We start from the raw sequence: 23,598 nt of genomic DNA on the forward strand, positions 1-23,598 counted from the left end.
TAGGAAATTAATAGAAAAAATATTAGAAAAATAATATAAACTGATGCAGATAAGCAAATATTAACCTACTAACCTTTTGCTCTTCAGTTGTGATGATGGAGATCCAAAACGAAGTGATAGCACAGAGTACCGTGGAGCAGTACAAACATTTAACAAATGTACTTTCGTCACAATCTACATGACCACAGACACTATTTTCTACTAGTCTCCAGAACAGAGCTGGTTTGGTGGGGCCCTAAGCGACTGAAGATAATGGGGCCCTCTGTGTCCAGATGAACGTAGTACCCTATATACAGAAATGAAGAAACCAGTGATATTTTACGAAGCAGACTAGCAGAAGGGGCCCCAGGCCCCATTACTTACATCATAGGGGCATACACAAACGAAGTACTGTTGCTATATGTAGATGTTACTTTATTTATTGTTTTTCTTATATTTTGAAAATGTACATTCATTTTTTCCTTGAATTTTTTGGGCCCCCAAGAGTATGGAGCCCTAAGCTATAGCTTGTTTAGCTTATACGTAAATCCAGCACTGCTCCAGAACATTTGTAAATGAACCAACTATTGGTCCTGTGACGTACCCACATTTCTGCCATACATTGCAAGGATGTCCTTTAGGACTGGCGCACAAAATTGACGATACACAACAGAATGCATTTTTATTATGAAAATCTGCCATATAACTTGTACATCGAACAAGTGAACACCTGTTACAATTAGTTTTTTATCACGGTTTTGATATGAAAACTATTCTTGCCCTTATTATAAGAAAGTGTTTTATCGTTAAAGGTGGAAAGTTGCAGATATTTAATTATTTATTATTGAAGCAAAAGCAAGAAAGAGGCTTGTTTTATGGATTGCAACTTGGTATTGAATCTTGTAATAATCTTTATTGCCACCTATTCTTAGCAGGTGTGTATGCATTCTCTTATCACTAATAGCAGAACAGACACAAGAAAAGTGAATTCTAAGTTTCCAGGTGCATCTTCTAAGAATGGGCTGTGAACTGATAATTTAAATCCCCTTAATTGTTCAATGTGTCAGCAATAAATCGATTGTATTTAGACAAACTGGCAATAAATGCATTAAAGTATTCTAACTTCGGAATATGCACGATATATTATAGGTTGTCAAGTATGAATATTGGAAAATAACACAATATTCTGCAACAATGATGGTCTTTGCCTAAGGTTTCAAGATTGGAGAAGAAAACTGAACAGACTATAACGGACCACGTAAAATTGCCTAAAATAGAATTTTGGTTTGATTCAGTCCAACGTCCCACACTTATGCCTGCTACGCTAAAGGAGACGTGGACCTACTGATTATAGTGGAATCCGAACCATTTTGGTCGTTCAACTAATATTCACCAGTTTATATCATTTTTCTAATATATATCAGAACAATCCCTTTGGTATTCTCTGCTCGTCAGTACTATTAGGCATGTGTTTCTTCGACGAGCAGTCTATTCCATCGCACTTTGAAATAGGTATAACTTGTAGTATGTTGCTATTCCATTTTTCACTACAGGAATTTCAATTTAATCATCGATTTCTCTCACTAGAATCAAGATTTGATTGGTATAGTGGCTATTGTAGATCAAGTGACTACTACTGCATTTGTTAAAATCCTGCAAGTGCTCGCACGACTGCATTTCATAACACAAATTTAACTGCACAGTTTTTATATGTTCCTGTGAGCGAGAGAGCTCTTAACTCTAAAGTGAAAACAGATATGTAAACTTTGGTTACGGAAATGGATTCAGGAGTAGCAAATTTCAGTGCTATTTGATACTCCACATTACCCCCTTGCCATTTATCATATTTAACCGCGATTCAATATGGCGCCTTTCAAAATGGCGATCATGCACTAGAAGTACTCCCGCATATAGATGCTCTACCTTGATTTACAATACTGAAGTCAGATCTATCAAAAGCTTTTTCATTTTTGTGCCAAAATGGTATTCTTGGACATTGTCTACTGGATTTCAAGATGGCGTCGGTGTAGCAGCTCAACGAAGCATTTGCGCATCGAGTGACTATTACTACGTTACTTAGCAACTCGAACTGAATCTTGTCACAAATTTTCATCAAAATTCAACTCTCACGGTTTATGGACGTTCCTCGTAAGTGAAAGGCAACTCACTTGTTATTCCGCTGGTGGGTATATTGGTATTTGTCTTCCCCTAATGGTGACATACATGCATACGACCATGCCGTGGGGAGGGCGAGTGGGGCGACGGCCCTCGGCGCCGAAGTAAGGAGGTGCAAAATTCGGGAGAAAAAAGGAAAAAGACAGAAAAAATTACTTGGAATATATGTATGGGGAGGGCGTCGTATACTCTCTTCTAGGGCGCTGATTTTCCACGGCACGGCACCGCAGTTGCAATTACAGTGACAAACTAGCAGTGACTTATTCTTATTTTACATATGAAATATTATGCGCACTTGTGTATGAAGGTGAATATTATGTGCTGCACTTGAGTATATCGGTGTTTAGCTCTGCCCCCTAGTTACACAAAATCCTGCGGGTGTTCGTTTCTGCTTCAACAGAATATACTTAGTCAACAAATCAAGTAAGAGTTTTATTTCTTATGTTTTTGCCACGAGACGAGACGAGACAGAAATAAGGTTTTTCCGTCTCGTCTCGTCTCGAAGAATTCTTACTGGCCTCGTTTTGTAAATGTATGTACAAAAATGTGCCCTGATTTTAACTAAAAGTTATCAGAATCCTGGCTCACGACAGGCCTACGTAAGGTGTGATGTAACAACATTGAAACTATATTTATTATTGGAGTATATAGTGCAATGTTTTGCGTATGTTTAAAGGTTAATGAATGCTCTTTATTACGTTCGTATAATCACTTTATCCATTGATAGTTTTTATACTATGAATCATCTAACACTAAAGCAGAATTTGAGATCCAAGACTTGGGTGAACTAGTATTGTCAACGAGATTAGAGAAATTTTTCGTCTCGTTTCAAAAAACAGGAACAGACTTGTAATTTTTCTTGTCCCGTCTCGAATTTAAAAATGTACTTGTCGTCTGGATTCTCGTCTTGTTTCCAAGATGATAATCGAGACTAGACAAAAATTTTCTAGTTTCGAGGGCAATATTATATGCAATGATTACAACAGGTGCGGCAGTGAAACGGGCGATTTGGCAACCTTGGAAATAGTAAGTTACGTTAGGGATAAGAAAACGGGAGTGGTGCCATCTGAACATCAAACCTTTGCCATTGACCCTGATATTATCATCATTTTTCGTATCATCATTTGGAATTATCGGGCCTCTTTTAAGAAAAAGACTATCGCAACAATGCTGGTACTATGAATACAGAACGTTAAGTTCAAATGTCGAACCATTTCCTAGTGCCACAGATTGCTTTTCTTCCTGTAACTGCAAACACATTCTTCCAACAAGACGGGGCCACATGCCATACCTTGCGGATTTCCATGGTCATCTGATTCTCCAAGAACGGGGACATTTCCTGGACTTCAAGATCCCCTGGTCTTTCAGCGTGTGATTTCTTCCTTTGGGGTAACTTGAAATCCGAGATCTTCTGATGTGACCCACCACACACCATCCAGGAACTAAAGGATCGAATTCCAATGACAGTATTGCAAGATGTTACGTCCAACTTCCTTAAAAGACTTGCATTGTGTGTGAAGGAAAATGGGGACTACTTACGTGATGTCATTTTGTACCGTTACAAGTCTGTACAAGATGTACACTCCTGTTCAAAATTATTGTTGCATGTCTATAAATATGTTATTGTTGGAATATAATTTAATAACGAATTTGTCCGGTATTTCTTATAATGTTAGTATGTGTATAATCGGCAAAGACATGTGTGTGGCAAATTTCATGTCAAAAGAGCAGTAAATAAGAACAATAAAACGAATATAGAACTTTATTGTCCATTTACCAACATTTTGTTATACTCATTCTAATTTTTCATATTTATAATTCTTTTCCTATGAAATTCTCCACAAATATACATTTTCCGATTATACACATAGTATCAGTATTAAACGTATCCTACAAAATCATTATCAAATAATATTCTTACAAGAAGACAGTTATAGATATGCGACAATCATTTTGGACATGAATGTACATGTTATTCAGAAACATTCCTTACGAATTGCAAGACTTGTAAATTCGTGTCGTATTTCTTTTATATCACCCTGAATAAATTTGTATCGCTGGTAGAGGTTTCAAAATCGCCCGTTTCACTGCCGCACCTGTTAGTTTTCTTTTATAGTTCATTATTTGCTTATATAACAAAATCCGGATTTATTTTTTGTTTGCAGAGCGTACATCTGATGTGGATCTAGGCTAGAAGATCGAAACGTCACGTGTAAATGTGTTTTTTTATTAAATAAGTGTAGTCTTGTTGAGCTGTGTGTTTATGTTTCTGATTTTATTTCCAAGACGTATGACTATGATTGTGTCAGTTTTTGTTTGTATTTTCATGTTCCTTTCCAATATCAATTTCTATAAAAACATAGAACCAAACTTTTATGTAAGATTCAAATTAAATGTTTGTACTTCAAGAGTAAATCGAACTCGGGTCTCCCGAAAAAAAAAAAAACATCTTGTATTAAAGGGTTAATACCAAGAGTAACCACACAAACATAATACAGTTCAGTGAAACCTCCCTTAATTGGCACCTCCATAATACGGACATTTCCTTGTTGTTCCAGGAGACAGAACTTCTTTTCACGGCCACCCTCAAATATGGCCACGAACAATTTCTTATCCCCAACGTTTAACGACTTCTTCATAATGGACAAGAATTACTTTCGGTTCATATGTATTTATAGAAAGAAAATAAAGAGTTTTCAATTTGAAAATAAATCTGCGATACAGTAAAATGACAGAAAATCCCTTCGTGATAAAATGTTATCATCATGAATCAATTATCTGTTGAACTATCACACACAACAGTTACAAATTGAACTCCGAATTCTGTTATCTTTTCACAATAAATAGACGAGTTAAGTATGATGTATTTCCACTAGTCCTTCAAGCCATAATTTGCTTCCAGAGGGTTTCGAAGACATGAGCTACATGTGCAACTTACAATCAAGGGCGCCGATTTCTCTGTAAATTGGGGGGAGGGGCATTCAGATGCAGAAGGTATATATATGAGGGATTTTAAGACAAATTGCATTCAAATTATGGCAAATATTGTACATTCATAAATACAATAGGGGGCCCGGCCCCCCTAGGATCGGATTCCTTGCTTACAATGTTCATGTTTTGTGTTGACCGATAAATATTATAATGAAAGACAGCTCTTGCGCAAATTTCGGAAAGAAGCAACTTGAAAGAGCAAATTGATAAAATATAAGAGAGGTAAGGAAGAGAGGTAACGTACATGAAAATAAAGTGAAACACACACCGGGCTATACTTTCTTCACCTTACAAACACCTTATTTTTGGACCGGAAATGTGACCCTTAAAACCTTGCACTAAGGTTGGTAGCAAAATTGACGAAATTGCTTTACTTATCCATTGCTTTTGGTGAGAATCCTATGGCGAATGGTTTGCTGTACTTATCATTCTCCTTGCCTACATTGGGTTCACGTTGACTTTTGTGAGGGCATGCGTGCGAGGTTCATAGTACTAATTCTCTTCATGGACGCTTCGGTGTGGCTTTGCGGCGACTATGCTCTGTTTTAATTTGTTCCACAATTCCAGTGGGGACGGAACTGAATCCTTCGTGTGTGTTCTTCGACTTGAATCTACTTGTCTGTGGATTGAACATATTTGTCTGTGGATTCGCATAAATGTTATCACATTTACATTTCAAAGGGAAATGAAAATGAAATGAAATGAAATCTTTGAGTTTTACGTCCCACGGTTATGCCGGTTAGGCTAAAGGAGACGGTGATGATGCGAGATGAGTGAAATGGTGGAATGAAGAAAGTGGGAGGAAACGGGAGAACCCCGAGAAAACCCACGAGCACGATGTTTGTCCACCACAAAGTCAAAGGGAAATGAATTTAAAATGTAGTTCAAACATACATTCGTTCCTTTAATGCTTGAAAAAAAAGTTACATATGCACACAATAAGAGGCTGTTAAATTTCAAAATTTTAATGTGCATCAAGAAAGTATTTTCTCTTTATAATAATTAGTATAAGACAATTTAATTTTTCTGCTTCATTATGTACGGTTCGCATCGTCAGCACATAGTTTAGTGTTTCCATCATATTTCCTCTGCTCCTACCTGACGCAAAGAGGTAGAAAACGGAAAGTTTTTCAATCAGGGTAGAAGTATGATTACACTGTACGTAAAATCATGCGTTTAAAGGACTGTTCTGTAACAGAGGCATACACTAGAAAGAGTCAAGCCACGTAGTGAAATCTCTCTTGGACATGGATCAAGATCAAGAATCCATATTAAAATAAAGCTTGTGTTCAATCGTTTCTCATTTGTATACAGGAATATGTAAATATTTATTTAGTATTAAAAATATTTTTCTTCGTATTAAGTGGAAAGGCATGTGATTTAGTGACCACATAGCAGAACCACTTCTGCTGGTTTCGCAATCCTATACGATTTCATGTGGCTTTTCGGTCAATGAGTACATCAGGGATGTAACTAGTGAATACTTAATCAAGGTACTGATATCTCCTGGTTCTTTCTTCTTTCTTAATACAGGTAACAGGTTTTGCCAGTGGCGTAGCTTTGTACAGTTCGCAAGAGCACATGAACCACCAAGTATCGTGGGCTGTTTGTTGCTCCTTTAGATATTTAGTAATACAGGGTGGCCCAAAAGTAGATATACACCCCTGCATTGATCTAGTATAACACTCTAGTGTATGAGTTTATTTGCTTCGGCTGTTCCGAGCTTAAGGTATAAGCAAAAGGACATTAAGAACAAATAACAAAGAAACGAAGTCTAGATGGATAACAACAGATAGATAACAATAAGAAATGATATAAAATACAATGAGCTAATTAGTACGGTAGAGTATACCTACTTTTGGGCCACCCTGTATTTACAATATTATTATATTGTTGTTTTATATTTGTACTCTTCGCTTGCTTTACCCCTTGCAAATGTGCATTCAATCACAGCAGAACAGTGAGCGTGATAGGCTGCTCTGTGTGCAGTACAGAAGGGAAAAGCGAGTAGCTGAGAGGAGGAACTGCGTTCTCGTGACGTTTAAATCAAGATTTGAACGAGCAGCGTTGACAGTTGTTGATTTATTTCCACTAATGTGGCACTTTAAACAGAATCAAAGAATGAACTTCTGCGTTGGCAGCTGTTGTTAACTAAAGCCTGTGACAAACATCTTGGCATTTCAGCTAAACGAATAAAACACAAGCTCTGGCGCGACGTTGCCAAGTAGTAAAGGGATGTGGGTACGGCTGAGGAGACAAACTACAGTGCGATCAGGTGACAGAGGATAGGCGTGGGTGTGTACAAAATAAACGTGACAATACCGCTGGCCTCTCATTTGCTAGCAGCATTTAAAAGGAACTTGGAGCGCCGCCTTCAAATGCGAAGATGTTTGTCACGCCGTTTGATTTCCAGTAATGTGGCACTTTAAATAGAATCAAAGAATGAACTGCAATTTCAAATAGAAGAATATAGTAGTAGTATATTTTTTCTATCTACATTTCTTTTACCTCAATTTCTCCTAATGAAAATACACTAATGGAACAAACAAAATTACGGCTTTCTTGAGGTCGTACCGAGGGGATTGGGAGGTTTAGAATCCTTCCCCAGAGATTTTTAAGTTAATGCATAATAAAATTCAATTGCAATGTAATTTCAAGGCTTTTTTAAATGTATATATATATATATATATATATATATATATATATATATATATATATATATATATATATATATATATGGGTTTCCTGCCTAAATAAACTATATGTTTGTAAGAAAAGCAAATAGTTTATCAAAACGTCTATACTTGGTAACATTGCTACAATGATAAAATCTTACCTTCTGTATTGTGGGAACCTGAAGGAAATTTTGGAATTGATTTTTTTCCCCCAACATTTATTTTTAACACATGCAAAATAGAAAAAGACGAGTATTGGTATTTGCAGTAGTGTACTTTCAGCTGTAACACTTCTAAGAACAAGAAAAGTTTTTTTTTTAAATTTTCTTTGGGTAGGAGGGGCGGAAATTACTCCGGAGATCGTACTCTATGCGTAGAAACATCATCTCAGTGTATTTCAAAGTGGCAAAAGTGAAAACGTGTTGTCTGGTGGTACACTGATTGATTTATAAATGTGTTTGCTAGTATTTATTATTTCTTGTATAATTTCCATGAGCTATGTATTGCTAGAATTTTTGGTAGAAATATGCTCGACCGTTTTCAAAATTATAGCTTTTATCCATCCTTATACCTCCATTACATCTCTCACTTAAAGTAAATATATGCTGAACCATATAAAAAAAATAGGTGGATATATTCCGTATACTCCCGTATATCCTTCTTGATAGGTTTGTAGTGTTAGGTTTTCCTCAAATAATTTCTCAATAGTAGTGAATCTAAGGCCTGTTTAATTCGGAAGCATTTTTCGGAAGATTTCTTGTAAGAAAAATCTTAACATTATGCTATTTTGTAGAGGATTCTGTTGAGTGATTGCAAACTACTGTATGTCTTTTAGTGCACTGACGAATTGTGAATCTTTAGAAAAAAAAAAAAGTCGGAACATGATCGACCAAAGTTAATTATCATCTGGAGGTGAAAACTAAACTGTGTCGAAATTTCAAAGTTGATTTCAAGTAATAAAGGACTGATATATTATGAAATGACAATATGATTGTTTTGCGTTTCTCGTGTCTTATATGAAGGGCATTAGCAGTGGGACTGAATTGTGTAATATATTTGGGACATCTTATTGAAAAAGTAAAGAAATATGTGGATTGTAATAAACACATTAAATTTTTGCTGAATTTAACTGGTGTGAGCACCAGGGTCGCACCCACACGGAGAATCTAGCGGGTTCGGATTCCCCCTCACGACATTCGCCTGTATACTTTCATAATAAAACTATAACTGTTTAGTACAGAAATGATGTAGGATAAAGATTTGATGTTACATTTCATCTGTACTCTTTCTTGTCTTTCAAAAATCTAATTCTATTTTTTTCCTAGAATATAGATGCCAGAACTGAACAATTAGATATTATTTCTCGTCTGTAGAATTACATCGGATCATTCGTACAAAGATGTAATATCTTATAGTATTGGATCTCAGCCCCCTCAAACTTTTGACTCATTCAACATTTTCTGAGTGTGCGCCTGGTAAGTGCGTCAAATATTCTATCACGATTCATTCATATGTTTTTTTCTATTAAATCTCATAATAATTTTGTAAAAAAAAAAAAAAAAAAAAAAAAAAAAAGAGAGAGAAGAAGAAGTCACATTCGCTCACTTTTGATTGATTGCATCATATTTTGGGGTGTTTGAATATGCTGTATATCTCAATTATTAGTCCGTAGATTCTAGTGGCTCTGGTGTTTTCCGTGGTTTGGTTGACTTCATGAAGTTTTGTGTCATCCTCATTTGTATAGTGACTAGAGCAGCGTTTCCCAACCGGTGTGCCGCGGCACACTGGTGTGCCGCGAATGAGCCGCTGGTGTGCCGCGAGGAAATCGAAACAAATTATTAATTTTATAGGAACCAAATTGGAAGACAGGGGAAAATGTATATTTATATTTCACATTATTATGAACCTCTACTATAAATCTACAATTTTAAGTTTCATACTGTGTTACTTTTCTGTACATTTTTAAGGTTGAAAAACGTATTTATCATTGTCATGACCATTATTGCTTCTTTATTGTTGCAGACTATTTCGTAACTTGAAATTTTAACATATCATTCAATAAATTCAACAAAGTAAACATACATACAAATGAGCTACATTTGTATTTTAAAAGTATAGAAGATTTATTTATTTGTTCGTTATTTAGTGATCTTCCCTTGTAGTTAAAGGTTAAATACAGTTTTCGAAAGAGAAAGTGGATTTTTAAAAACCCGAATCGTATATTTCATTGCAATTGTTTTCTATTTTAAAATTAGAATGAAAAATAAGCATAATGATTTACCACGGGGAAAAATCAGTGATCGAGCTTTCTTCTTTGTAAGAAGGATATCAGTAATCACATAAAAATACAACGGTATTTTATATTTACAAATAATAATAGTAATTATGTAATTATATATATATATATATATATATATATATATGTATGTATGTATGTATGTATGTATATATATGGGTGTGCCGCGAGAATTCAAGTTACACCTGTAGTGTGCCGCAAGTTGAAAAAGGTTGGGAAACGCTGGACTAGAGTATGTCTTTGATGGACTGGCCCCGAATTCATTTCCAGGTGGAAGAGCCTCGTCTTATATAGCCTAACTTCTAACAGATAACGTAAATACAAAATAAATAGTCATGAAATGTCTTGAGATAACAATGCAAAAGTACATGGACAAAGCGTTCGTAATTAAAGGTGTCTACAACTATCGTAATAATTTGATACATTGCATGTTTCGTGTATACTGTCAACAGTTCACAAAACATCATACATGGCGATTCAAATATACGAGATAGCAGACGTTTGGAATCTAATGGAGATTCCATTTAGTATATTATGAAATTGATGGTGAGTCTGTAGAAAGAGAATGGCATACAACAAAATTCGAGAAAATCATAGTAAATAATCTGACGTTGACTTCAGAAATTGAAAATTGTTTTTAACCATATTAAAGAATATAAAAGCATTTAAAGGAATACCGTAGCTGAAAATAGTCTCAGTGCATTAGCTATAGTATCAACAGAGAAAATATTGAAAAAATAAACTCCAGAAGAGTCATTGACAAGTTGATTGCCCAGAGAAATATCAGAAGTGATTTCATATAAGAATGCAATGGAGAATTTGTTTAAGAACGGATACTTCTTATTATATGTAAATATAAATATGGTTACTTTCATTAATTTTTTAAATAGTTTTTCTTATTTAGAATACTATAAGAATTCTAGAATAGAATTTTCTAACGATTATGAACTACCGAAAAATTATGTCACGAGACGCCACTGAGTTTTGGAACTGTGCTATCCATTTCTTGTTGATATGTAACGAATTGAGATCATTTCGACAACATATGTCCAAAATATAGCCTATCACTTGAAATGAGCCAGGGACAATTTCTAGTGTATGGAATAAATAATCACTATGGAAGAAAAAACTTAGCATGAAAGAATATTATGGTAAAAAGCTTACTATGTATGGAACACTTACTGTAAAAGAAAAAAAATGTTGTGAAAAATATATAAAGAAGTTGAACACATTACGGTGGTTCGGAATTTACTTCAACTTTAGATCCATGTCTCATAGGTATATAGCTCGGTGCTGAAAAAGAAGGCTAAATACATATCTACATTTATATTAATGAAAGTGAATTCGATGTGATTTGTCTCATCGTCACTACAAAATGGCTCAACCGTTTGAAATGAAATTTTGCACGTAGTTAGTATCTATCCCAAACTGGGTTTTTATCATATCATGTTTATTAAAATTTGCATCGTAAGGAGGGGGGGGGGAGAGAAAGGATTCAAAATGTAGGTCAAAAATATGATACATCACGAACCCCTCAAGTCAGGAAGATAAAACTTGGCATACAAACTCCTAATTTAAAAAAGTAAGCGGCTAATTTTTGAAAATTCATCATTCAGGAGGAAAAAGCGGACTATTTCTACATTTTCCCCGCAATATTTAAGCCAACATTGTTTCATCATCACTGGAAAATGACTGAAACATTACATATTAAGTTACGAACATGTGTAACATGTCCTCAAGCTAGGAGTTTTATCATGTTAGTTTCATTAAAATTGCAAGGGGAAGGGAAGAGATTTTGAATGTATCTCACAAGCCCCTCTTGTAGGTAGATGAAACTTAGTATATAAAATCCTTACTGAAAACAAATCAACACATATCCAATCTTTTTAAAAATTTCGCCTCTAAAGAGGCAAAGGGGACAACTTTCTAATTTTTCTCAATATATATAAGAATGATATCGATGTTGTCTGTCTCATCATCAGGGATTTCGAAACAAAATTACCATTTGCTCGAGCATTGTTTTGAAGATCATGTCACTTTGATATATACTAAATGCGTGTTCTCAGGAAGGGGGATGCAGATTAAAACTGTACCCAAAAATACAGTTTCCATAAGCTTTTCACGTTAGGAAGCAGGCTAGAGAGTAGATTTCATGGGCACTCACTGTTGCCAACTTTGTTTTCATCATAACAGTTAAATAACAGTTCAAAAGTTCGCTAAATTTCTATATTATTAATGAACTAAACTTTATTCTTTTCACGAAAGGGTGTCACTCAAAACTATAAATCCATATTTTTGAAATTTAACTTAATATTATTCATATAAAATTTATGACTATTTTGTCGTTCTCGAGAATACCGAACTTGAATAAATCACAATTGAATGAAGTAAACTTAAGAAAAGATTTTTTCCCCAGTTCCCCCACGACCCAGGTCCTCAACGTTTGTCTGTAGGGATGAGAACGAGCGAGTTCAAGCGAGTTTTCTTTGAAACTAGACTCGACTCGAAATAGACATCTTTGAGCTCAACTCGAAAATTTTCCTCCAACTCGACTCGAAACTCGACTCGAATTCTGGTCGAGTTTCAACTCGAGTCGAGCTAAATTCTGTGTCTAGTTTCAAGTAATCTCTTCAAGTATTTTACATAGACAATATAATTATTATCAATGATACTACTACTAGGATCATTCTATATGAAATCACCAAATTTGAAACTGAAATGTGGCTCATATGTTTTAAATTTCCTTCAAACTTTGTGCATGTGTTGTGGTACTCTAACAAAATACACCTGTAAAATTTTACAACTCTACATCAAAGGGGACTGTTGTGGGAGCCATTCGAAATTTGGGGGTTTTGTGCAAAAACACACCTAAGTCTGCCTTCGACTTAAAGTATACTGAAACCGCTAGATCTCTGGAGATATTGAAGCTATTTGAAAATGGTTTGTACTAAAACAATTGCAGAATTTGTAGCATTTAAAACATTGTATTAATGAACTTCCCAAGTAGGGTTAAGCATATGAATTTCACCATCAAAGAGAAAAAAAAGAACATATGTCAAAATTTGGGAATTATTTCTGAAAAATTCCCTTCTAACATCATCCTCAAATTTTCAAAATAAGTACCTTTGGTGTTCCAAAATTAGGAGGGTGTTTTTTGATATGTTCAAGAAAAACAAATTATGTCACAATGCAAGTTGAGGACGGATTTAGGCACTTTTGCACAAAATCCCCAAATTTCCAATGAGTGTTTCCAATTTTCTGTGTTGAAAATGTTTATAATTGTCAAGACTGAGGTGATTGAATGACTCAGATTTTGTCATTAGTTCTAAAATCATGTACGACTGAAAACTTGAAACATTTCAAATAACCGCCCAGAAAGTCAGAAAAGCCCAGAAGATCAGAAAACAGCATGGTATTTTTCTGAAAAAGAACGTAATATTCCTGGAAACACCTTTAATTTAGTCACAGAATTTTACAACAGTGATGAAGTGCCCTGAAATGCCGGATTCAGTATCAGTGTCAGTAACCATTATGAAGTTCACTATCAAAGAGAAAAAAGAAGAAAAAATAATGTCAAAATTTTTCAATTATTTCTGAAAAAGGCTCACCTAACATCAAACTAGCTTGTCTCGCTAGACATTTCAGCGTCTCACCTATGCCATCTCAAACACTTTTGCCGTAGCTTGTGGCAAAATTGTTCACTTTACAAGTGAGTCCAAAATCACTCATGCAGGCATAAGTTGACAAAGTTTGTTTTATAGTCTTTATATTGGGCTGCTGACCCATCTCCAAAGTAGACAACGTGTTTAATCTGAGGAAAAACACCTTTAACATATTAAAAAAAAAAAAACTTGGAAAACATAAGATGTAACTGTATCGTGCTTTAACATATCACTGACACAACATAATGAAACATTTGATAACAGAAGCTACAGGGTATTTTAGGATGTTACATTTAAAAAGATTAGAATGTTGCACAAGTTAAGTAGAATGTTGGTCCAGTGCTACTCGTAAACTTTATCTTGAATAATACAGGAGTAGTTTTCAGCAAAATCAACTATAATTAGCATGATTTGTTAGCCAAGTCTCTATTGAGTGTATTTGAAGTACTCGCTCTGGGATTTGGCTATGAAGTGATGCTGTGCTAATTTGTCATTTTTTTCCTACCAAAATCTTAATGAAGTCGTCTGTATCTTTAATCATTGTCTTTATTTGTGTTCTGTCATTTTGATTCCATTGGTTGTACTTATATAGGTGTCTTCTGAGTGAGCCAGTTCTTTCAATGCACGAACAAGATACTTGGTTGTTTGAATGTTTCAATAGTTTTCACAGTCGTCCATGATTTTGGAACTAATGATGCAATCTGAGTCCCTTCAGCAATAGTACTTGAAGTTTCAAATTCTAGCACAATTCATTTATACAATCATCCCACTATTGACAATTATAAACATTTTCAATACGGAAAATTGGAAACAGCCATTGGAAATTTGGGGGGGTTTGTGCAAAAAGTGCCAAAATCTGTCCTCAACTTACATTGTGATATATTTTTTTTTGAACATACTTAAAAACATCCTCCTATTTTTTTATATGTTAAAGAGGAACACGAGAGCTACTTATTTTGAAAATTTGAGGTTTTTCAGAAATAATTGCCAAATTTTGACATTATTAAGCATAACCCCACTTGAGAAGCTTATTAGTACAATGTTTTAAATGCTACAAATTCTATGATTGTTTTACTGACAACAATTTTCAAATAGCTTCTACAGTATATCTTCAGAGATCTAGCGGTTTCAGTACTTTAAGTCAAAGGCAGACTTAGGTGTTTTTTGCACAAAACCCCCAAATTTCGAATGGCTTCTACAGCAGTTTCCTTTGAGGTAGAGCTGTAAAATTTGACAGGTGTGCTATGTTTGGATACCACAACATTTGTACAAAATTTGAAGAAAATCTAAAACGCCTGAGCCATCTTGATTTGTTGATTTCATCGAAATGGCCCACTACTGCTACTACTACTATTACTACTACCACTACTACTGCCACTAATAATAATAATAATAATAATAATAATAATAATTATTATTATTATTATTATTATTATTATTATTACTATTATTATTATTATTATTATTACAACAAAAACCTGAAAGATAACCGGTTTGTATCTGAGTACTAAAAGTAGTTGACTAGGGCTACCGACCTCGGTAGTCGAGAAGTCTTCAGGAGGCAAGGAAATCGTTCACGAGGTTCTGGATTTGAGTTCCGGAGGAGCAAGTATTTGGACTCGAGCCAAAAATTGTTAAAAGTTATAGGGCGCCTACCAAACATGTTCGAAACTGCTCGGAACGGGTTTAGAGTTGTCAACGGCTCGAGCGAGCGGTCAATGGGTCACCTGAGCCGAACCAAACAGAATTAATGACTCACTCCAGCCGATTCGGCTCAAGCCATCGTCTGAGTTGTTGAGTCGAGTCGAACTGAGCCGATGGATTTGTTTCAACAGAACCGGCTTGAAAAGATGCTCACATGGATCGAGTCGAACCAAGTAGATGGCTCATCCCAACCGAGCCTGTTTCAGCTGTTTGCTCAGTTGAACTGAGGCGAACCGGGCTTCTGATTGGGCTCAAAAATTCGACCGTGCAGGTCTCAGCCTTGATTGTAAGAACTACAGTATATAATTACATTGGTGCTTATGAAATTTTAGTCTGCCTCGTTATAAAAATATATTGTCTTGTTATCGAGACGAGATGAGACGCGAGCAGTGTCCACTCTCGTGAGGAACACTGAAAGTATTCTACATTACTGCTTACATCTCTCATGACTTTCGCTTTTCAGTCTAATCAGATCATGATTTTAAAACTAGTTAAAACGAGCTGAACGAGCGAGCCATTTATCAAACTCGGCTCGACTCGAAACTCGACCTCAGAAACATTGACTCGGCTCGACTCGAAACTCGATCTTAGAAACAGTGACTCGGCTCGGAAGTTAACTCAGGAAAATTACCTTCGACTCCGCTCGAAACTGGACTCAAATTCGATTCTATTTTCGAGTCGAGTCGAGTTTTATCTCGACTTGTGCCCGTCCTATTTGTATGGTTTTCAACCCTTCTTGTAGGAATGTGAAGTTCGGTATGTAAATTTCGTATTAAAAATTACACAAAAACGTATGTGGCGTACGTAAAAACGTAGGTTACATGCGTAAATCCTGTACTTTTTGGACTTAACGTACAACTATAGGTAACATCCTTAGGGATGCGCACGAGACGAGTCGAGACAGGATTTTCCTGACAAAATTCGAGTCGAGACACGGCTCTTCCAATAGTAAAATATACATTTTTCGAGTCGAGACATCACTTTTACAGCACATTTTCGAGACGAGACAGTCATAAATCTTGTCTCGTGCGCATCCCTAAACATCCTGCAGCAAACGTATAACTGAAAACGTATGTTTTATAATACTTCCCGTATAAGTGTTCTATCTATACATACTTTCTGTATGGAAGAAATAACTTATATAGGAGGTAAGGATCTCACATACAGATGGACGTATATAACATATAACTGAGTATGTAATATACGGAAGACTGTTATATGTCAGACATTCTGCAGCGGCATGATGTAACATTTAAGACGGAAAAGGGTGGTGCGTATGTAGCATATTGATAACTTATTCTCCTTACAGATTCCCGTAGTAAACATAAGGATTCCGTATATTTGCATAATATACCGCTGTCCGGATAATGGATTTTTCTCAGTATGTAACGGTCACATGTAGCAGTCTTTTTGAAAATTCCGCTTCTAAAAGGAAAGAGAAGAATTCCTATAATAGTTTCGACGTTGTCATATTTAATATGAGATTTCATCATTACAAGGAAACCTGAAAACTGCTTATCCGGGTGAAACGATTTTTAGAACATAATTAGCACTTGGATTGAGCCGGGCTTTTATCATATTATTTCTATTTAAATTGTGTATCCTAAGGTGGAAGAGGAAGTTCAAAATGTTTGTATATTACGAGTACATCATGATATATAGTATACTACGAAGCCCTTAAGTGTGGGAGATGAAACTTGATATATAAAATCCTTATTAAACATAAGTTGATACTGTCCCAATATTTTGGGAAATTTTATAAAGAGAGTTAGGACAGCAATTTCTAAAATAGTTTAAGTTTCCATTTTGTATTTATAAAATGAGCATAGGAAGCATTTGGATCAATCTAGGTTTTTAACATTCGATTGAAATGCATATCGTAGGCCGAGGAAGGAATTTAAATATTTCGCAAAGAATATTGGCTGCATTTTCTGAAGTGCGTTTTTAAACATGGTACTTGAAATGAAATGAAATCTTTAAGTTTTACGTCCTACGGTTATGCCAGCTAGGCTAAAGAAGATGGTGGTGATGAGAAACGAATGAAGTGGTGGAATGAAGAAAGTGAGAGGAAATGGTAGAACCTCAAGAAAACCCACGCACACGGTGTTTGTTCACCACGAAGCTTACTTGACGCGAACTGGTATCGAATCAAGAACTCCATGCATCAAAGGTGAACGCTTTACTGCTGAGCCACCGCGGCCCTAACATAATACTTCAATAGAACAGAGTTTTATTATTATTATTATTATTATTATTATTATTATTATTATTATTATTATTATTATTATTATTATTATTATTATTAATGTCTTTTTAATTTAGAAACACACATTAGGAAAGAGAAGAATTCAATATTCACTCTTCAAACATTTTTCATAAACTTATTTTTCCCGTGCTATGAACACGATATCAGCTAGTATTTATTATGGAAGAAAAACACTATGAAAGAAGAAATACTTACTATGGAAAAAAATACTTACTTTGAAAAAAGGGTTTACTGCGAAAAAAAAATTACAACGGACAAAACCTTGCAATGTAATAAAAACTTACCTAACACAGGAAGAACATCTTCTGGCAGTAGTTACGTGTAAGACAAATGAGATGATATTAAGCAATCACTCCATATTATAAATGTATTTTTTTTTTCAGGATCTTTGTGTGCAAATGAGGACATCACGAAGCGAGCCAACGCGTAATTATCTTTCACATAATTTGTTACACATTGTTTCTCAACTTCATTTATATTGCTTTGGACTCTCCTTTTTTCCTTGTTGCTTTAATTTTAACATTAATCGTTGGAAGGGGTCCTTGACTCTAGTGTATACGCTTGATAGATAACTGATGTATGATATATTTTTGTGACTACAATGTACGAAATTGGATCAAGTTTCTCAGTTTTAAATAAGATATGTGCCCGGTCGTGTAATTGGGAAAGCAGTTGAGTGGCTCAGATTCGATCCCCGACGTCACGGGACATTTTTCTCCTTCTACCTTCGTTCCATTGCTGCTCTGACCCGGGATGTACTTGAACCTGAACCCACAAAGTGGAAGTGATGTATATATTTCCTGATAGCCTGGGTCAAGGTAAGATCAAAAACGGTTACCAAAATTGGGGAGGTTTCACGCATTCCGCTTGGGGACAGCACTTTACTCATTTTGATTAAGATCTTTAAGCGTGTCTATAAAGTCCGTTGCAACCCCGAAAAATCTAAAAATGTGAGACAGATATGAAAACAGAAAAACATGTTTTTCGTCATTTCAAAAGTACAACGTATCAAAGTAAAATAAATTGCCCCAGGGTCCCCCTCAAGGTCCCAGACGGGGTCCAACTCAATAATTGTAAATAGAAAGAGGGGTCAACTTGCATATCGTATGAAAGTTGGTGTTAAATGAAAGAAGATAAATCAAGTTTGGACTCTCTACGATAAGCCTGTGCAAAATAGCGTTGGGTCAAAATATCAACACAATCTTCATTACAAAGTCCATGGCCACTCGTATGAATCTGAAACAGTGGGATAGGTGTAAAAACAAAAACACGGATGTGTTATTATTTCAAAAATATAATGATTCAAAGAAAAAAAAAATGTTCCAGGTTCCTTCGCAGGGACCCAGACGGGGTTCAACTCAAATTGTTGAAATGAGAAAGGGGTTCGTTGAGTATCGTGTGAAGGCTGATGTTAAGTGAAAGATGAAACAAGTTTCGACTCTTGATGATAAGCCTGTGCAAAATGGCGGTGGATCAAAATGTCAACACAAGCGTGTTGAAATATTCGTTTTTTTTGTTTTTTTTTTTAACACCTGTCTCACCGTTTCAGATTAATAGGAGTGGGCATAGACTTTTCAACCTATATTCGCACATAGTTTATATTCGTGCGAACTGTGTGTGATAAACATTCAACATAGTTTCTCAGTTTTCTCAACCTATATTCACACCTAAAATCTATCGATTTTTTGCAAACAAATAATCGTTTATTGGGGATTAAGTCATAATCATTACATTCTTACGCATAAATTCTTTTCACAATGGCTAGGAATCCGTATTACAAGGTAATCTCTTGTATGATACATTTCTGCTCGCAGAAACCTAGACTGCTAGCTAGATATTAAATTTTAAAAAAATAATTAAAAACTGACTCTTGATTCTTACGGATTCCCTTAGATCATTCTCCCTGCATTTTTTAAATAACATAGAGGGTTGGAAATTGAACGGTAACACCTATAATTTGGTTGACTGTGCGGGTACGATCAAAACGTAGCTACCATATAGGAAAATACATTTTCTCGTATGACACAGGAAATTTTAAATTACAAATTTGATACATGATCTGTACTTGAAATCTAGAACAATTAGAAATAAAGAGTTGGAAATAAGGGTAATATCGTAAGTACAAATAGATTACGATAATCATCTGTTTTACGTGTTTTGTTAAAGGTTTCACTGTCAGTTCGAATATACTCATAATATGCCCTTGCGGGTGATTTTCTTTGAAGCCAAAGCAAAGGAATACGTTATCAAAAACCTATCGAAATCAGAACAGTGCAAACAATAATATTATAAAGTATTCTGGCCTTCCCTGGAAACATGTGACTCATTCTATCCATCTGTTGCATAGGAAAAAGGCAAGAAAGCATGTCTTTGTTTCCAAAAGAGTTGAAGATCAAGAAACAAAGTAAAATGACATTTCCTTCCAGTATGTAATCGTTTACTACTTCTCTGTTCTTAGAGAATGAGTGGAGAATAAGCGTCGAAATCAGTTACTCCTGGTAACATTAAATTTGCAATCTGGCCTGGAAAAGTAGCAATTATTACAAATCTCAGTCAAGATAATATCTGTTCTGGAATCTAAAGTTTATCCAAGGAACGTTGAATACCTCATGTAAACAAATACACGTGGTAATTGTTTCACGTTATTGGTTAAAGAGCCTTGGGACATCCATGCGGCAGAAGAAAATAGTCCATTGTCAAATAAGCTGTTTTTCAATGTTTTTGTTGCTTATAAGGCTCATTATCAGAAATGCAATTTTCTTACAGCTAAATAACAAAAACTACACTGTGTCTAAGAACTAAATTGAATTAAAGCAGTAAAAGAGAATACGCATGCGTAGAAAGTGGCTTTGACCCACCTTACGCGCAAATTACAGTAAAGAGGAATATGTAAAACATCGACAGGGTACAAGCACGTGCTTCTCGAAAGAAGCGCTGAACGATAGCCAATCATCCGATGACTGGCGGAGTAATACCATTCTGTAATATTTACATCAGGATCAGAAGGTTCGTTGAATGAACTTTAGTGTGTTAAAAAGAAAGAAAATAAAACTCAAAGAGCACCCTGAATGGTCGGAATATTGAACATTTAAATACTCGTAATACAGAGAAAACAACTGTTGATGCAAATATGGAGTGGCTCAGATTCTTTTCTCTCCAATCCAGTAAACGTCGTACACGTAACGATGTAGAAGGTGCATGAAATGTCAACAACCATATAAAAGAAATTCTGGTACGCTGCCTGGATATTGAACGACATATGAAAATGTAACACATGAACATTACTTGCACTCATTAAGATTATGGATGATTGCAACACTATTATGATGCCCTTTTACTTGAATTCTCACACTTCGAACATTTAAATACCCTGATATTTACCTCACAAGTGGGAGAAGTATAATTTAGGGATCAATGGCGTAGGGAGATTCAATAGGACATGTAGGGGAGATCGTTGTACCTTGAGCCACTTTTCAAAATAATTGAAATGACGTCGTTCCTAATATCATATATGCAAGTTTTTCGAGGTCAATTAAATCTCCAATCTTTCTTGAATCTATTTACCTTAGAGGTAATCGCAAATCACACCTTACAAAATTTTCATAGCAAAATATAAATTACTCTGCATAATGGATCATGGTACAATATGCTCATGTACCTTGGGACAGCCGTCCTGTACCTTGGGCCACACTAAAAAGAAGGTTCAATGAAAAGAAAATAATGCATTTAACACGATAAGTTTTTATTATATTTTTCAAAGTTTTCTTTGAGCATAATTTACCTTAGTTTGATGTACAAAAGTCACAAACATTCTTTATAACCTTGCTGTTGAGAAACGACGTAGATACAAATCAAAAGTCACAAACATAAGTTTCCCACTCACGACCTGTATTTAACGAACTTATATTTAACACATTAATTAATTTATTATATTTTCCAAACGAAGTTTTTTCTTCGAACATTAAACAAAACAAAGTTTACCTTAGTTTGATGTACAAAAGTCACAAACATAAGTTTGACCACTCACGACATGAATTTAACGAACTTATAGTTAACACATTAATTTATTTATTATATTTTTGAAATGAAGTTTTTCTTTGAACATTAAACAAAACAAAGTTTACCTTAGTTTGATGTACAAAAGTCACAAACATAAGTTTTCCACTCATGACCTGCTACCTCAGCACATAAATAGTGAATCCACCATCCACACTTAATGCACCTACACCACTTTTCTCCACTACAATCAGCCTCTTTCGAACTGCAACAATATAGGCATTCTTCCTCTGCACTATCTTCATCATCTGTAGGCACAACAGAAAATGTAGATTCATCTTCACTCTCAGATGATGTTGATGATGACGATGATAATGATTGTGTCTCCGTTGTTTTTCTTCTCTTCATCGTTCCTTCCGCGCTATGGTGTGTCTTATGACTACAGCCCTTCTTGCTAAGTTTGTCAGACTTCGTTTTGAAAATATCCCCTAAATTTCTGGCCACTTTGATAGAGTTTTGATTTTTTTCATATTTTGCTCTTTTCTTCACACGATTCTTCTCTTTTTGCTCTTTTATAGCCTGTTTCTCGGGTGTGTCGGTTGCTATCATAGTTTTTCTTCTCTTCCTTGTAACATTGGCTTTTCTTTCTGGAGCCTTTGGAAACGGCTGGATTTCTTCTGGAGTGACAGTTTTCCTAAGTTCTTTTGTCTTGTTGGCCTCAGGTGTGCCCGATTCAATATTGTAGTCTTGCGTATTTGATGTCCCAGCAGTTGATTCATCCAAATGTTTCGAACTGAAAGCTTTGTGCACAATTTTCTCATTCTCATTCTCTAGGCCAACTGTAACCTCTTCTGATGGCTGCGTTTCTGTGACTTGATCTGTAACGTACGAACTCAGGAAATCGTCGTCGCTGAAAACACCTGTGTCTAGTGGATATATCCCTGACTTACGAAAACCGGATAATATGTTGATTGGTGTAAATGCCCTAGGAAATGCTATTCCCAGCGCCTCTGCAACTGTATATATATCGAATGTTTTCCCTTTATTGTTATACATCCACTCCTCAACAGCCTGATTATAAAATGTCTTCAGTGGTCCATAAACAGAAATATCTAAAGGTTGTAACTTATGAGAAGTGTGTGGTGGGAATGTTACCATCAGTACACCAGCAGCTGAAGCCTTATCTAAACATTCTGGAGAAAGATGAGTTTCATGATTGTCTAAAATTAACAAAATCCTGTTTTCCTTTGAACAGTTGACGAAGGTAAGAAAATGATCAAAAAACTTCAGAAAGGTTTCTTCATTGGACCATCCTGATACACTGGCGGCTCCAATACTTCCTGGGGGACTGCCAAATAACATTCTGTCCTTGAAGTGTACCCGGGGGAAAATTAACATAGGGGGAATTGAATTTCCAACTGCGTTGACGGCCGTGATCATAGTGACCAGGTTACCTCTTTCTCCTGATGTTGCACAACCGATCTGCTTGACACCTTTAGGGGCAACTATTTTGGACTGTCCCTGGACAGTGCTGAGCCCAGTTTCATCCAAGTTCCAGATCTTCTCGGGAGGAATGGGACCAAATCTATTTTGAACGTCTTTGATGTTGGTAAAAAAGCATTGAACATTATGGCGATTAAAGCTGGTAGCCCGGCTTAGGCTAGTTGCTTAGGTTTCCTTATCGAAAGTTGTGTGGAATGTCTTTTAAGAAACGCACGCATCCATTCTTCTCCGGCTATTTGATTTTCTTCCCATGTTGCTGGATACTTCTTCTCATTCGCTTTAGCAAATTTGTAAGCAAGTACTCTAACACGTTTCTTAGTTAGCCCGTATTGCATTTTCGCAATAGTTTGA

At 35.5% G+C, this 23,598-nt stretch overlaps 1 protein-coding gene across 4 annotated transcripts in view; it reads right to left on the minus strand.

Moving 5' to 3' along the window:
- Window positions 1–23,598, minus strand: part of LOC145673166 (very long chain fatty acid elongase 7-like) — a 160,298-nt gene that overhangs the window by 133,115 nt on the left and 3,585 nt on the right. Inside the window, exon 1 of one of the 4 annotated variants that reach the window (XM_081742605.1) lies at window positions 18,033–18,074. The exons of the other annotated variants lie outside the window; for them this stretch is intronic. The gene's annotated coding sequence lies outside the window, so the exon portion shown is untranslated. Of the gene's footprint in view, window positions 1–18,032; window positions 18,075–23,598 lie in introns of those variants that run through there. 4 annotated transcript variants of the gene reach the window in all.

Source organism: Thermobia domestica, chromosome 16, assembly GCF_964235325.1.
Source record: "Thermobia domestica chromosome 16, izTheDome1.hap1.1, whole genome shotgun sequence".
Taxonomy (NCBI): Eukaryota; Metazoa; Arthropoda; class Insecta; order Zygentoma; family Lepismatidae; genus Thermobia; species Thermobia domestica.